Below are 16406 nucleotides of genomic sequence, written 5' to 3' on the forward strand. Positions count from 1 at the left end.
ACAGCTGTGAGGACCAATGAGCTACAGTGACATACAACACGGAGGCTCTCGGACCACGTTGCATGAAAGACCTAAAGCACAAAGGGTGAGTCCATTTGTAAATGCTTAAAATCCAAGAAAACTAGTCAAGACTATTAGAAATCAGGATAGTGGTTGTCCTTGGAGGGTGAGCAGTGACTGGACTGGGCAAGAGGGTGGCTTCTGGGGTGGTGGCAAGTTATGTTACGTGATCAGAGCACTAATTACACGGGTGTGTTCACTTGATTTTGATAAAGTCATCAAGCTGTATTAGGATTTGTGCAACCCTTCTGGAGGAATGTTTTGGTCAATTTTACCAAACGTTTTACTTTTACTTTTTTCCTCCATATTTTCATTACCGACAATTCAGAAGAGAAAAAGTAAAAAAAAAAAAAAAAAAAAAAAAAAGACCATCCACTTTGAACATTTTAATGGTCATCTTGGCCTTTTCTGTATATGCTCAGATGTCCTCTCCAGATCCTCCTTCAGATAAAATCAAGACCATGTTCTAAATGCTGTTTTGAAACTGCTTTTCGCAACTTCAATTATATTTATTCAACTCTATACATTGTAGCCAACATTCTATGTCGTTGACATTCTTCTATGGCATTTAAAGAGCTGCTAGTTGCCCAGGGAGTTGAGCTTGCAATATCTGTATAAGAATTCATTTTTCAAGTTCAAGGCTTTCAGTCTTTTAGTATTCTAAACAGTAATGTGATGGTCAACCCATAGCTAAATCTCTGCCCCACATCCATGATTTTGTCTTCAGACTCAAGTCCTAGAAGTTGTGTGTCTGGAAATAAAAGGTGAGTACGCTCTTGAGGTTGAGACATCCCATGGTTAATTTTTTTTAACAACTAAGTAATAGTTTGCAGAGAGAACATATTTTGAAATGGGCCCCTGTCCATGTCAGGTGGCTCTTGGCAACCTCAGAACAACAACAATGAAGACAATGACACTGTTAATAACTACTATGGCGCCACTTATATCATTTATTTCCCACCGAAAGGCTGGCTGGGCGGGTATGAATAGCTATCTGTTACAGATGAGAAGCCAGGTTCAAGTGAAGGGCCTGATTCAGGTTCTCTCAGAAGAACTCTGGGTTCAAAGCCAAGCCTGTCCAACCCTGAAGCCCTCTCCCCACATTCAGAGCTATTTCCCAGGCAATGGCAAGTCCCTTGAGTGAGTTGGACCAGGGAGCCCAACTGGCCCAGGGATTACAGTAAACTAGAATATCAATACTTCATAATGAGCATCGTGAGAGCTAATGCTCAATGCATGTTAGGAGACTGAACAGAAGAGAAAGAAGGCCTGACACTGAAAAAGAGGAGTCTGGAAGGGCGAGTGCATGTGCGGAGGAATTCTGAGTGTGAGGGAAGTTACCAGAAGATAAAAAATTGAAATCCCGTGTCAACCCACTTGATGACATGTCACAAGCTTGTACACGCCGCCTCAGCTACCAGGGCACCGGGCTGTTTGGTTTCATTCCCTGGAGTAAGATTGATAAGCACATTCCAGTGAGACCAGATGTAGCTGGGAGAGGCCAGAAGCCAGTTTACGAGAAGACACGGAGGGAGTGGAGAGGTTTGTGCAAGCTTTGTGATTGTGGCTCAGAGTTTTTATGAAAGGTCAAGCAAGTGAAACCCTGGGGATGTTCCAGTGAAATGCTGGATTAAGCTACATCCATTTTTCCATGACGCTGTTAGGGCTGCCTACTCAGAAATAGCAAGAAAGCTCTGTGTGTATGTGCGTGTGTGTATCTGTGTGTGTGTGTGTGTGTGTGTCTGCATGAACATCCGAAAAGGATATGCTGTGATTGACAAGTTTGAGGGAAACGTGATGTGGACTCCTATCAACAGTGTGTTCTTCGTCCTTCTCCCTGCTGACCTGGGCAGGTATGGAGAAGAGGCAACATGGAGAGGTAGGAGGGGACTTGGAATGCCACTTATCTCACTTCTAGTCCAAATTTAGCCACCACTTAGCCTCGTGTAAACTAACAATAGCTAACATGTATTTCAGGATCTGTGCTAAGTGCATCTTCTGCATCTCATTTAAATTTCAAAACCACTCCACAACAAAGGTCCTCCCGTTGTCCCTGTTGTACAGACAAGGATACTGAGGCTTAGAAGGCTTGGGAAACCCATGAGCGATCTCACAAGATTTACTAAGAGACAGATTTGAGCTGAGGCCCGTCTAAATCCAACACCCCTGGTCTCCTGCATGGCATGACTTGGAGAAAATATTGTGAGCCAGGCCTCAGCTTCCTTTCCTTTCAGGTGAAGATACATACACAAAGCCCAGGGCATTGTCTGGAGGCCTAAAGTAAGTCCGGTCTCTTGCCAGACTCTGGCATATACTAGGTCCCCAATGACTTAATTTTTCGTCCCTGCTGAGAACTTTCAGGAAGGAGAAGAGGGTGTATAAAAACCATATCAAACCGAAGAACCTGAAAACCTCTGGTGGGTTGGATGATGCTAGACTGGACAGGGTGCAGTGCTATAAACAAGAAGGAGGATTCAGATTCAACTAACAGTAGGAGCAGGACGAGATCATAGGGCTCAGCTCTGTGCATATGCTGACCCCACCACAAATTGTGGGGATGATGGGACTGAGTCGAATGGTCAAATGGGGAAATGATGCCGCACAAACGAAGGATCTTGCCCTAAGTCATGTTGCTGGGATTCCCTCCAAGGAGTGAGCATGACTTTTAGTTTTTATTACAATTCTTTCTCAATAAAAAATTCACATACCATGAAATTCACCTTTTGAAGTGTACAATTCAGTGATTTATAATATATTCACAAATAAGTATAACCATCACCACTGTATAACTATCTAATTCCCAGAGTGCATAATTGACATATAAAATTATGTGAGTTTCAGGTGTACAACATAATGATTCAGTGTCTGTATTTATTGAGAAATTATCGCCACAGTAAATCTAGTCAACATCGGCTCCAAACATAATTAGTTTTTTCCTTGTGATGAGAACTTTTAAGATCTACTCTGTAAGCAGCTTTCAGATATACAATATAATATTATGAGCTATAGTCACCATACTGTACATGACATCCCCATGACTGATTTATTTTATAAGTGGAAGTTTGTACCATTTGCCCATCTTCACCCAATTCTCCTCCATCTTTGCTGTATCCCCTGACTCACAACCACCAATCTGTTCTCTGTATCTATGAGCTCGGTTTTTTACATTCCACAGATAAGTGAGATCATATGGTATTTGTCTTTCTCTGACTTATTTCACTTATCTAATGCCCTGAAGGTTCATTCATGTTGTCACAAGTGACAAGATTTCATTTGTTTTTTATGGGTGTGTGTGTGTGTGTGTGTGTGTGTGTCACATTTTCTTTATCCATTTATCTATCAATGGATGCTTAGATTATTTCTATATCTTGGCTGTTGCAATAATGCTGCTATTTACATAGGGGTGCATATATATTTTCAACTTAGTGTTTTCATTTTCCTCGGATAAATAGGCAGGAGTGAAATTGACAGGCCAAAATTAATTTTTGGAGGAAACTCCATACAGTTTTTCACAGTGGCTAAACAAGTTTGTATTCCCACCAACAGTTCACGAGGGTTCCTTTTTCTCCACATCCTCACCAACACCTGTTATTTCTCGCCTCTGATAATAGCCATTCCAGGAGTCATAAGATGATGTCTCATTGTGGTTTTAATTTGTATTTCTCTGATGATCAGTGATATATTTTTAAAATATTTTGTTTATTCATGAGAGACACACAGAGAGAGGAAGAGACATAGGGAGAGGGAGAAGCATGTGGGACTCGATCCCAGGACCCCAAGATCATGACCTGAGCCAAAGGCAGACACTCAACCATTGAGCCACTCAGGCATCCCTGATGATTAGTGATGTTAAGCACCTTTTCATGTACCTATTGGCCATCTGTATGTCTTTGGAAAAATGTCTGTTCAGACCTTCTCCGCATTTTTAAATCAAATAATTTGGGTAGTATTTTTTGCTATTGAGTTATGTGCATTTTTTTTAAGGGAGGGAGGGAGGGAGGGAGGGAGAAAGAGAAAGAGAGAGAGAAGGGGAAGGGCAGAGGGAGAGAAAGAATCCCAAGCAGGCTCTAAGCCCAGTGTAGAGCCTGATGTAGGGCTCAATCTCACAACCTTGAGATCATGACCTGAGCCAAAATCAAAAGACAGACACTTAACCAGCAGCTTATATGCATTATATATATATATATATATTATTATTTTTTTTTTTTGGGGATACAAAGTCCTTATCAGGTATATGATTTGCGAACATCTTCTCCCATTCATTTTGCTGTTGGTTTCCTTTGCTGTGCAGAATCCATTTAGTTTGATAGTCCCAACTTGTTTAGTTTAGCTTTTGTTGCTTTTCCTTTCAGTGTCAGATTTTAAAAAATCATTGTCAAGACCTATGCTGGGGAGTTTTGCTTATTTTTTTCTTCCAGGAGTTTTATGGTTTCAGGCTGACATTCAACTCCTTGATCCACTTGAGGTGATTTTTGTGTATGGTGTAAGATAATGGTTCAGTTTCATTCTTTTGCATGTGGCTGTCCAGTTTTCCCAGCATCATTTATTGAAGAGGCTAGCCTTTCCCCATTGTATCTTCTCTACTCCTTTGTTGTAAATTAATTTACCATATATGCATGGGTTTATTTTTGGGCTCCTGATTCTGTTCTAATATGATGACTCCTTTCTTTCTTTCTTTCTTTCTTTCTTTCTTTCTTTCTTTCTTTCTTTCCTTTCCTTTCCTTCCTTTCCTTTCCTTTCCTTTCCTTTCCTTTCCTTTCCTTTCTTTCCTTTTCTTTTCTTTTCTTTTCTTTTCTTTTCTTTTCTTTTCTTTCTCTTGCCTTTTGCCATGACTAGCTCCTCCACTGCAGTGGTGATTAGGAGAGGTGAGACAGACATCCTGGTCTTGTTCCTGACCTTAGAGGCAAAGGAATCAGTCTTTGTGCATTAACTATGTTAGCTGTGAATTTTTTATAGATGTCTTTAATCGGGTTGAGGAAGTTCCCCTCTATTTCTACTTTGTTCTTATCATAAGAAGGTGTTGGATTTTGTTAAAGCTTTCCCTGCATTTATTGAGATGATAATGTGTTTTGTTCATGATTAATTTTTGTATGTTGAACCAACCTTGAATTTCTGGGATTAATTTCATTTTGTCATCTCTACTAAACAAGGTGAGACATTCCTAGACCTAAGTGTAGATATATGTTGCATGTGTGTAGCATTGAAGAACTTACCTGATTGGAGCTGTGTATGGAAAATTCAGGGAACCATGCAGAGCATCTTTAGAACTTGGAATGGCTTTAGGATTCTAGTCCACCATTCCTTGAACTACATTTCTGAGTATATTTATATCCCACTAAATATTAATAAATGTCTTCCAATTTAAAAAAATTTAAGAACTCTGGTCAAATCCATATGGTGAATAGTGTTCACCAGGTCTTTATGGAAGGGTGTCTTAAAGTCTTCTTTAAGCAAATATGCAATATGAATCTCTGAAGGGAGATGCAGTATCCAATATTTCCCTACCTTATTTGGCCATGGAGTCCTGTTTTCAAGAAGGTTCAAGCAACATAGTCAAGATAGAATGTTCCAGGAAGTACAGATGGTAAAATGTTGATCTAATCCAACTCTCTTACTTTTCAAATGTGGCCTGAGGGAAAGAAGTGCATCCTTGGGGTAGTTGGGTGGCTCAGTTAATTAAGCATCTGCCTTCAGCTCAGGTAACGATCCTCTGATCTTGGGATAGAGCCCTGCATCTGGCTCCCTGCTCACTGGGGAGTGTGCTTCTCCCTCTCCCTCTGCTCCTTCCCCTGCTCGTGCTCTCTCACACTCTCTCTCAAATAAATAAATAAAATCTTAAAAGAAAAAAAAAAAAGAAATGCATCCTTAAAGTCATATATTAAGTCAGAGTCTGTGCTAGTACTGGAATCCAGGTCTCCAGACTCTGGATGAAGACCATTTGTTGTGGGTCTTGCTCACCGTATCTGTCAGTTGGGGAAAACTTTAGATGCTATAACAATGCACATTTCAGTGTGTTCAAAAGAAGTGTTGGTTTTTTTTTTTTTTTTTGAATTCATATGGTAGTCTAGCATGGGAGTTGTGGTCAGTGGGTCATCTGCTTCCCTGTGGCTAATCGGAAAGTTAGGATCCTATAAGAAATGGTGTGGTGCTATTATCTCCTGAGATCACAGACCAGACAGAGAAGCCCCACTTGCGTTTTAAAGGCTTTGATCCGAGAGGAAAGATAATGAAGTAGTTGACAGTACAGACTCTGGAATTAAATTTCCTGGGCTGGAATCCCATCTCTGACTCACTGGCAGTTTTCCTCTATATTCTTCAACTCTTCAGACCTCTAGTTTCTTCATCTGTAGACTGGAAATAATGATAGAACTTACTTTATAGGATTGCTATCCCAGTAATGAGTTAATGTTTGTCAAACACTTTTTTATACCTTGCACATAGTATGTGCTTATAAGTGTTTCCTTTTTCTTTTGTTTTTAAAGGCTTATTTATTTATTTTGAGAGAGAGAGAGAGTGAGAGAACAAGTGGGAAAGGGGTAGAGGGAGAGAATCTTTCAAGCAGATTCCCCACTGAGGAGAAGCCCGATGCAGATGCGAAGATCCAGGCCCACAACCCATGGGATCAGGACCTGAACGGTAACCCAGAGTCAGACACTTAATAGACTGAGTCACCCAGGTGTCCCTGCTTTTAAGTGTTTTCTAAATAACATAAACAATAACAATCATAATATTAAAAAAAAAAAACACCCAAAAACTCTTGCTCTATACCTGGCTGCCAAGAGAGCTTAGGCAGCTGTTTCCTAGTGGCAACTCTGGAAGGGGAAAGAGGATTTTTAAAGTTTTTGTAGAGGGAACCCTGGGTGGTGCAGTGGTTTAGCGCCTGCCTTTGGCTCAGGGCACAATCTTGGAGACCCGGGATTGAATCCCACGTCAGGCTCCCGGTGCCTGGAGCCTGCTTCTCCCTCTGCCTGTGTCTCTGCCTCTCTCTCTCTCTCTCTCTGTGACTATCATAAATAAAAATTAAAAAAAAATAAAGTTTTTGTAGAGAGCTAGTCATCTTAGCCAATCTAAACATTAGAATTTATTTATTTATTTATTTATTTAATTTATTTTTAAAAGATTTATTTATTCATTTATTTATGATAGACATAGAGAGAGACAGAGAGAGAGGCAGAGACACAGGCAGAGGGAGAAGCAGGCTCCATGCAGGGAGCCCGATGCGGGACTCCATCCAGGGTCTCCAGGATCACGCCCTGAGCTTCAGGCGGCGCTAAACCACTGCGCCACTGGGGCTGCCCTAAAGAGAGAAATTTTAAATTTTCCAGAGAGAAAGGCATGATACTAAGGAATTTATTGTGTAGAATCTTTATTGCTAATTTAATACGTATTTAAAAGCTAATGCTATTTGGTGGGCTGAAATGATTGTAAGTTTAAAATATTTACAAGATATTTCAGTGGTCCTTACTCTACTTTTCCCATAAGATTGTATATTTCTCTGATTTAAAGTCTCCTTGTAGCAGTGGGGGTTATTTATGCTGTTGACGATATTCCATCTCTCTCTGCAGGCACATGCTAGCATAGCATTTCCCTGTGCCCTTTTAAAGTTAGCCCTAACTGTGGGACTTGCCTTGACCAAAGAAACCTGAGTGGCCATCATGTATGTCACTCCCAGGAAGATTTAAGTGTGATTTCCCAAGTTCTCCTCTTTCCTTCAGCTCTGAGGGTCATGACCCATTATAGCCTTCCTCCCCTTGGGTCCAAGTATCTACAGAGAGTACAGCCCCACTGCCAACCAGCAGCACACATGCAGCATAAGCAAGGAAGAAACTTTGGTTACATTAAGCCACTAAGACCTGGAGATGTTCACTGTAGTGTGATAACCTAACCAATCCTAACTGAGGCAAGGAATATCAAGTTAGCAGAGGACGACTCTAGGCTTTTTTGATGATCTGATTATGGCGTGCCGCAGAGAGGGGCAGAGACACAGCTTGGAGATAGGAATATATTTCTATAGACTGAATACCCATGTCCCACCCTCCCTAATTTATATGTTGAAACCCGTAGCCTGATGTGATGGTATTGGGAGGTGGAGTCTTTGGGAGGTATTTCGTCATGAGGGTGCTAAGTATGTACTAAGATACATGTGTTATACGACAAGGGCCTGAGCTGTACTGACTACAGTGGGAAGAAAGGACAATAAAAAGTAAAAACATGACCTACACCATGTTCTTCTTCTTCTTCTTCTTTTTTTTTTTTTATGTTTGTCCACTTTGTTGAGCAGATTTGTTCTACACCATGTTCTTAAACACTGTGTTCTCTTTCTAGCCTCAGTCAGCCTTAGAGACAGAGGTGACTTATAGCTCTGCTTGGCAATCATAACATCTTCCCAGGGAAAGATTTGACTTTGCCTCTGAATATTTTTTTTAATCTAAGGCTAATTATGTTTAATGCACCGTACAATTTGGTTATTGGTTTATTGGATATTATCTAATTGACAGGGTTTCTTCCTATTTTGTAGACTCAAATCTTTTTAACATGATAATTATTACTGGACAATACAGTATTCAATTTATTCCGGAGGTAATCATGCTGTAATATCAGGCATTGCTTTTTGCAATCAATGGAGATTATTTTTTTCATTATAACAGAAAGAAATACTAATTTTAGGAGCCACAATAGAAAGATAATGTCCAATGGAGCCATTATTGGTATAGGCAGCTGATTTCAGATGACTAGCTAGTACTGTTTGCTGAATCACAATAGAGTGAGGTACCAGGGCCATTTGTGAAGATAAAGGTACTGATATAAAATATATACCTAACCTGCGGGAATTACTGAATGAGCCATGTGCTTTCCATATATCAGCTGAAATACAAAATCAGTCCCGCTCTCTTCTTGGTCTATTGACAATTAGATTGGGAAAAAATCTTTATAGACTCACCTGATAACTAATATCTGGGATCTAAATTTAGTATATGATCACTTGTCATTTCCCCAAATCACTAATGGACACATAGAGGAAGGTGTTAGTCCTTTTGTTGATATATTTATTATTTTAAAAATTGAAAAGAGAACTGGGTTAGGAGAGTCAATTCAGTGAATATTTTCTGAGCACCTACTTCTTCTGCTTATTATAGGCAAAAGCCCTCACTGCAGTGGATTTGCTCACTCTGCAAAGTGAGGGGCAGTGAATGAGAAAAATGAATTTAAATGGTATGTCTACCAGGTTCCCCTACACACATTAAGAGTTTTAAAAATGCTGCTTTAGAATTCGGTTGCTTTATGAATGTGTTTATATTTTTAGCTTTTTATTGGCATCTAGTTCTTTAAGTCCTCCAACATTGGTCTTTTTTTTCAAGTTCGTCTCGGCTCTTCTCCGCTTTTGCTTTTTTATACACATTTTAGAAATGGCCTGTCAGTTTCCCCTGATAAAACATTGCTGACACCTTAATCAGGATTGGATGCAATCTACAGATTATTTTGGAAAGTATGGGTGTCTTTAAAATGTTAAGTTCTCATTTATGAAAATGATATATCCTCCCATTTATTTAGATTTACTTTCATTTCTCTCAAAAACATTTTGTGGTCTTCAGTGTTGCACACCTTTCATTATATTTATTACTAGATAATTGATGTTGTTGATGCTACTTTTGATAGGCTGAAAAATGGTCCCCCAAAGATGTCAAGTCCTAACCTCCCCCCTAAAACCTGTAAATGTGACCTTATTTGGAAAAAAAGTCTTCACAGATGTGATTAGGTTAAGGGTCTCGAGATGAGGAGATTGTTCTGAAATATCTGGATGGGCCAGAAAGGCCATCACAGCTATCATTATATGAGAGTCAGAGGGAGGTTTGATGAGGCACAGGGAAGAGAAGGTCATATGAAGATGGGCCTGAGAGAGATCTGAAGATGCTGGCCTTGAAGAGGAGAGTGATGTCACCACTTGTCCAAAAATGCCAACGGCCTTCAGCAGCTGGAAGATGCAAGGATAGGTTTTCTTTTAGAGTCTCTGGAAGCACAATGTGGCCTTGCTGACATCCTGATTTTGTCCCAATGAGACTGAGTTTGGACTTCCGGCCCCCAGGACTGTGAGAGAATGAACTTTTGTTATTTTAAGATACTTTTTTTGGAGTTGGTATCTCTAGGTTAAAGTGGCCCCGGGTTCCTAACTACCTCTGTGTTTCTGCTCTCTCCTGAATCTTGGTCCAGCAGTTCCCAGTTATTCACAGTCTCAGTACATTTAAACATTTTTACAAATCCAGGGTGCCTGAGTGGCTCAGTTGCTTAAGCATCTTATTCTTGATTTCAGCTCAGGTCATGATCTCAAGGTTGTGAGATGGAGCCTTGCCTTGGGCTCCATGGTGGACGTGGAGCCTGCCTTTTAAAGATGCTTTCTCTCCCTCTCTATCTGCCCCCTTCCAGCTCCACCACCACTCTGGCCTGTACTCTTTCTCTAAAAAAAATTTTTTTTTTTACAAATTCGTTTTTTATAGATGTTCTCAGATATGTGCTTTTATTATCTAATCTTACATTACTCACTTTAATCTCACCTGCCATTTTCTTATGTGTATTATAATATTTAAGAGTTTATTCATTTCTTGAATTGTTTCTAACTTCTCTACTGTACTCTTTCTCTTCCTTTGTTCTTTTCTTCCTCATGTTTCTATGTTTTGCCACAGTCTGTCATGTTAAAACATAAGCTTTCTCCAAATGTCTGGTTTTAGATATATTTAAATGTCTTTTTTAAAATGTATTTTTAACACAAGGCACTAATTGCATTGGAGGTGTGTGTGTATGCATGCTTGTGCATGCATGTGTATGGAAAGAGAGAGATTGTTAGTAGACTTCTTCATCGCTCAGGGGTAACCTGGCCATTTCCTTGAAGAGACATCGAGACATCAGAATGTCAGTATAAGTAGGTCCTTTCTCTTGAGCAGAGGTACACTCCTGGTTTCTAATGTTCTGGGAAGTCTCACCATTCAGTTTAATGACTTTTCACTTATTTTTCTCAATATTCAGTCTGTTGTGTCCCCACTTTCTTGAACTATTCCTGAGTTTAGGTCATCTGAGCCAGGAGGTAGAGTCTGACCAGCTCAATTTTAGGTGTCCACTTCTGGTCCAGTCAACTGTGATGGGGGATTGGGTCACAGTATATAGGGCTGCCACTTGAGCCTACTATTCTTTTTTTTTTAATTTTTTAAAATTTTTATTTATTTATGATAGTCACAGAGAGAGAAAGAGAGAGAGGCAGAGACATAGGCAGAGGGTGAAGCAGGCTCCATGCACCGGGAGCCCGATATGGGATTTGATCCCGGGTCTCCAGGATCGCGTCCTGGGCCAAAGGCAGGTGCCAAACCGCTGCGCCACCCAGGGATCCCTAGCCTACTATTCTTAAGGCACATTTTTGCATTTTGACTTGCTTTTCTTGGAGTACTTTTTCAAGTCCCTTATGTTTCCTCTTGACTTGAGTGAGTGAGGAAATAATCAAGCTCTTTTGGATCATCAGCTTCTTTTTTCATAGACTTAAAAGTTTTCATAAGGTCAACCCAGAACTCATTCCAGGTGGTAGGATGTCCCTCTGCTCACAGTGGTTAGTACCTGGACTCTCTCTTAAAGCAACATCATCTGTGGGGTATGCAGGGACAATAAGATTAGGGTAGAAACTTCCTCCTTTCTCTGGCTGAATTCTGTTCCAAATCTTCATGGGGAGACTTGGGGATAAGCAGCATCCTGCGATCTGCTCATATTCCTTGGTAGCTGCTTGGAGGAGTTGAACAAGTGGAAACACACGTTAATCAAAGAAACTTCAGTTTGAGGGACGCCTGGGTGGCTCAGCAGTTGAGCATCTGCTTTGAGTTCAGGTCATGATCCCAGGGTCTTGGGATCTAGTTCTGCATTGGGCTCCCCACAGGGAGCCTGCTTCTCTCTCTGCCTTTGTCTTTGCCTCTCTGTGTCTCCCATGAATAAATAAATAAAATCTTAAGAAAAAAAAAAAAGAAACTTCAGTTTGAAATGGAGCCACTCACTAGCTGTATGATCTAGGGTGTATACGTATGTACATATTTATTTATAAAAGATTGTATTTATTTATTTGAGAGAGAGTGCAAGAGCAAGCACCCACCAGGGGGAGAGGGAGGGAAGGGGGGAGGGGCCGAGGAAGAAGCAGATTCCTCCCAGAGCCAGGAGCCAGGAGCACTATTTGGGGCTCCATCCCAGGACCTTGAGATCAAGAGTTGAGCTAAAGGCAGACACTTAATCAATTGAACCACCTAGGCGCCCTAGGGCATGTTTTTAAATTTAGGGTTTTCAATTTCTTCCTTTCTTTAAAAGGGGAATAATAAAGAAACTTTGTTCTGCTCTTATTCTGTGAAAACAGTAGCCGTGTCAAACACGTGTAGTTATTCCTTACACTCTTATCTTACAGAATTCCAGTGGTTGGAAGGCACCTTGCCAAGTTTTCATCCTCACAGGAGACCCAGCTTGATTCTGCATCCTGTTCTGCTGAGGACACGGCTAGATTGGGATCTAGTGTCCAAGGAACTTGGGTCAATGACAGGTTGAAGTATCATTCACAGAAGAGCTGAGATGGATGGTCTGATGGAATGATGGGAGAGAAAGCAACTCACAGAAAAAGCAAATTAAAAGCTAGGCAATCAATTTGTCAGTTCAGAGGAGCTGGGTCAAAAGTAAGAAGCTCAGTTGTGTACAGACTGAACTAAAACTTGAAAAATCAACCATGAATGAAACTTTGAAGTGGCCTTGGGAGGCAGAGTCTGGAGTATTTCCCAGAACCAGGAGGTAGGGCTCCTCTGCTCTGGGCAGGGCACAGCCTGAGGGCTGAAAGGCCAGGCCCCTAAATAAGACAGCCTTCGATTTTTATTTTTTCTGTTTATTTTAGTGAAAAATCTAACATCTACTTCAGCATAAGGAGTGAGAAAAGCCCAGGTCGCTCTTCCCCACTTCCAATCCTATTTCTGTGTATCTACACATCTCGGCAAAATATTGTTTTTGACATAAATGAGATCAACCTGGACATAGCACTATTTTTTATTGAACAATATTAATTAACTCCACAAACATTGATTGTGCACTATTTTAGGTGATAGAGATGTAGAATAAACTAGAACTCCTTCTTTTCAAAGATCTTTTCGGATCGATATGTGTCACTTATTTTTAACAATGGCAAATTTATTCTACTGCTTAAGGGATAGTTATTTTCTCTTAGTCTGAGTCTCATCTTTTCATTTCAGATGGTGTCTTTCAAACAACAGTTTTCAAGTTTGATTAAGTTCAGTTTGTGTTTTTTTTTTTTTTCCCTTTTGTGATTATTGCTCTTTTGGTGTTTTAAGGAAACGTTCCCCTACTCCAACGCTGTAAAGATTTTATCATGTTCTCTTTTAGAAGTATAATGGTCTAGCTGAAATGTTATATCTCTCCCTTGATTAAGACTTGGCCTGGTCTGAATCACAGAGATTGGTCCAGAAATGGGCAGCCACAGCTCAAACTAGTGCATGAGAGACTCATTACCTTTTGCGGTGGTGAATTTTGTGGGATAAATCCTGGCGCTGTCTTTGCTGCCTGAGAATGTGGAAGAAAGTGGAGACAAGGGATGGGAGGAGGTATGTTCCTGATAACATTGTTTGAATACTTGGATCCCATTGTACCTGAAACTACAAGCTACATATATATCCTTGAGCCTTTCAGCTATAGGAGCTGATAAACCCCTCTTTTGACCTCAGGCAGTTTGAGTTGTATTTATTTTAACTACAATTGGATTTTAGGTGACGAAGTTAACAAAGTAAGGATGACTAATCTAATCAGTCCTTTATGGATGGACATTTAGGTTGCTCCACATTTTAGCTATTAGAAGTCTCTGACCTCTTGTGGCCAAGGGGAGGAGAATGGGCGTAGAATTTGCACAGATGGAAGGGCTGTGTTTTGAGGGAGATGTGGTGAATGTCAAAAGAAGAACAAATTCACTGATGGGCTACTTTGGCTTGCATAGCTGAGCCAAGGAGAGGGAACTATTTCATCAGATTCTCCACTGGAGGACTGCAGTCCTCTTGCCTGGGTGGAGGAGTGTCCCGAAACAGACAGGGCCTCCTGCCTCAGCACCAGTGCCAGGGGAAGGAGAGGCAGGGGCAAATGGCTGTTGCCATTATGAGTGCTCTGCGCTGGGCTCTGACCCAGCCAAGGTCATGCTCATGATCACGGTCCTGATTCCCGCCCTCTCCACAGATCTCTTCCTATCACACACTGTCCTTTCTGGAAGGGACTCTTACACCCGAAACCCACAGTCTTTCTGTGACCTTGATATAATCTTTTTTTCTTTTAAGATTTTATTTTTTTAAAGAATCTCTACACCCAACAAGGGGCTTGAACCCACAGCCCTGAGATCAAGAGTCACGTGCCCTACTGACTGAGCCAGCCAGGTGCTCCTGCCTTGATATAATCTTGAGTATAAATAATCATTTGAATTACTTTCAACTTTGCAAGGCAAGATATGTGATAAAGGCATCATCATCATCATTACTGAGGCTTATTTGAAAACAGAATATACTGGAGATAGGAAAGTACTTTAGCATAAACTTTGGAGTCAGAATGATCTCAAAGACTCTACTGGATTATAACCTTGGGCAAGTTGCTTCCTATGTCTCAGTTTCTTAATCTATAAAATGGGAATACCAAACGTTTCCTTCATATACTATAAGGATTACATGCGAAAAATTTTGGTGGCAAGACACATGGAACAGCCAGTGAATGGTAATAGACATTATTAACAAAGGCTCGGAGAAGTAAACTAGGGAGAGCCCTGAAAAGTCCTGAATCCATGACTTCTGCCCCTTGTCCTTTCCACTGCACTACATAGCTTCTGAGATGACTCTCTCTCTCTCTCTCTCTTTTTTTTAAGATTTTATTTATTTATTCATGAGAGACAGAGAGAGAGAAGCAGAGACACAGGCAGAAGGAGAAGCAGGCTCCCCATGGGGATGCAGGACTCAAGCCCAGGACCCTGGGGTTATGACCTGAGCCAAAGGCAGATGCTCAACTGCTGAGCCACCCAAGTGTCCCTGGGATGACTCTTTTAAAAGGACACATGGGAAAGACACAGAATAGTCTCTCAACCAGTGTGAGGAGATTGCGGAGATAACAGGATGTTCCGTAATTCTTTTTCCTTCAGCGTTGAGCAATTTTCCTTTCTCAAACCTTCTCTGAATCCTAGTCTTCATGGAATGAGGTCCTCGCACGAACCAATGCCAGCCCTCTCAAGTTTCTCCTTGCCTGGACAATGTCTTGAGTGAGCTCCCGGCCCAGGCTCCCCCTGGTGGCCGCTGCGGGGCGCACCCAGTCCCCATTGGGCCGGGAGGCCTTGGCCAGCCCATGGAGAAGTGAGGTCATTCCCTAAACCCAGTAAGACCCTTCACAGAACATACCCAGCTGTGATGGAGTGCTTCCCCAGGGGGAGGTTACACTCCCATTCTGCTCTGGGATTCCAGGTCTAAGGGGATACACAGTGATAGAGGACTCAGCTGAGGGCCGACGCATGGCTGAGGACCAGGGCACAGAGGAGGACAAAGCCTTTCATCACCCCTTGAAATCTTGCATACTCTCCCATATTGCTCAGGGCCTCTGAGCCTCACCAGTTGGCTTACCAAAGGGACATTCTCATCCAATCCGGCCTTGCCCCTGGGGAGACTGGCTCCAGAGGTCTGTGCTGCCTGTACCTATTCTTGGTCAACATTCAAACTCCTGTCTTTGAGAACCATGAGTCTAATCAATTTTGGTGGAAGCCTGTGCTATTTAATCCCCCGTGAGCTTAATTCTCTTCCATTATCCCTGTCTTAGAGATGAGGAGACTGTGATTCAGAAGCCCTCCCTCTCCTGCCAAAGATCACACACCCAGAGAATGGAAAAGCTGGCATTGGAGCCCAGCGCTGAGAACTTCAAAGGCTGTTTTCTTTCCACCAGGCTACCCTGCACCGAACACAGTAATTATTTGTTACCTACAGACACTATCAATCATAGAACTGAATAAAAAACTTGGAATCACAGCAGAAAGGAAAAGCCTTATTATCCATAGTTCTCCTTGTATCTCTTTTCCCTGCTCCTTACCCATCTTCCTCCCTCTCTATGGTTTGTCTGACATGCCTTCTTTTTATCTAAGAACTGCTGCCAAGCCACAATTTCCTGTGTTTTGTCTTGTTATTCAGGGAAGAAAGTAGCGTCTGCTGGCCTGATCTGTGACTCGGGGCCGTAATTACTTCTGGACTGTTTGGGTCCAAAGGACTTGCTAAACATCTCAAAGAAATACCACAGCCTTCCGGTTCTTTCATCTCCATGGTGGA

Source organism: Nyctereutes procyonoides, unplaced genomic scaffold (assembly GCF_905146905.1).
Source record: "Nyctereutes procyonoides isolate TBG_1078 unplaced genomic scaffold, NYPRO_anot_genome, whole genome shotgun sequence".
Lineage (NCBI taxonomy): Eukaryota > Metazoa > Chordata > Mammalia > Carnivora > Canidae > Nyctereutes > Nyctereutes procyonoides.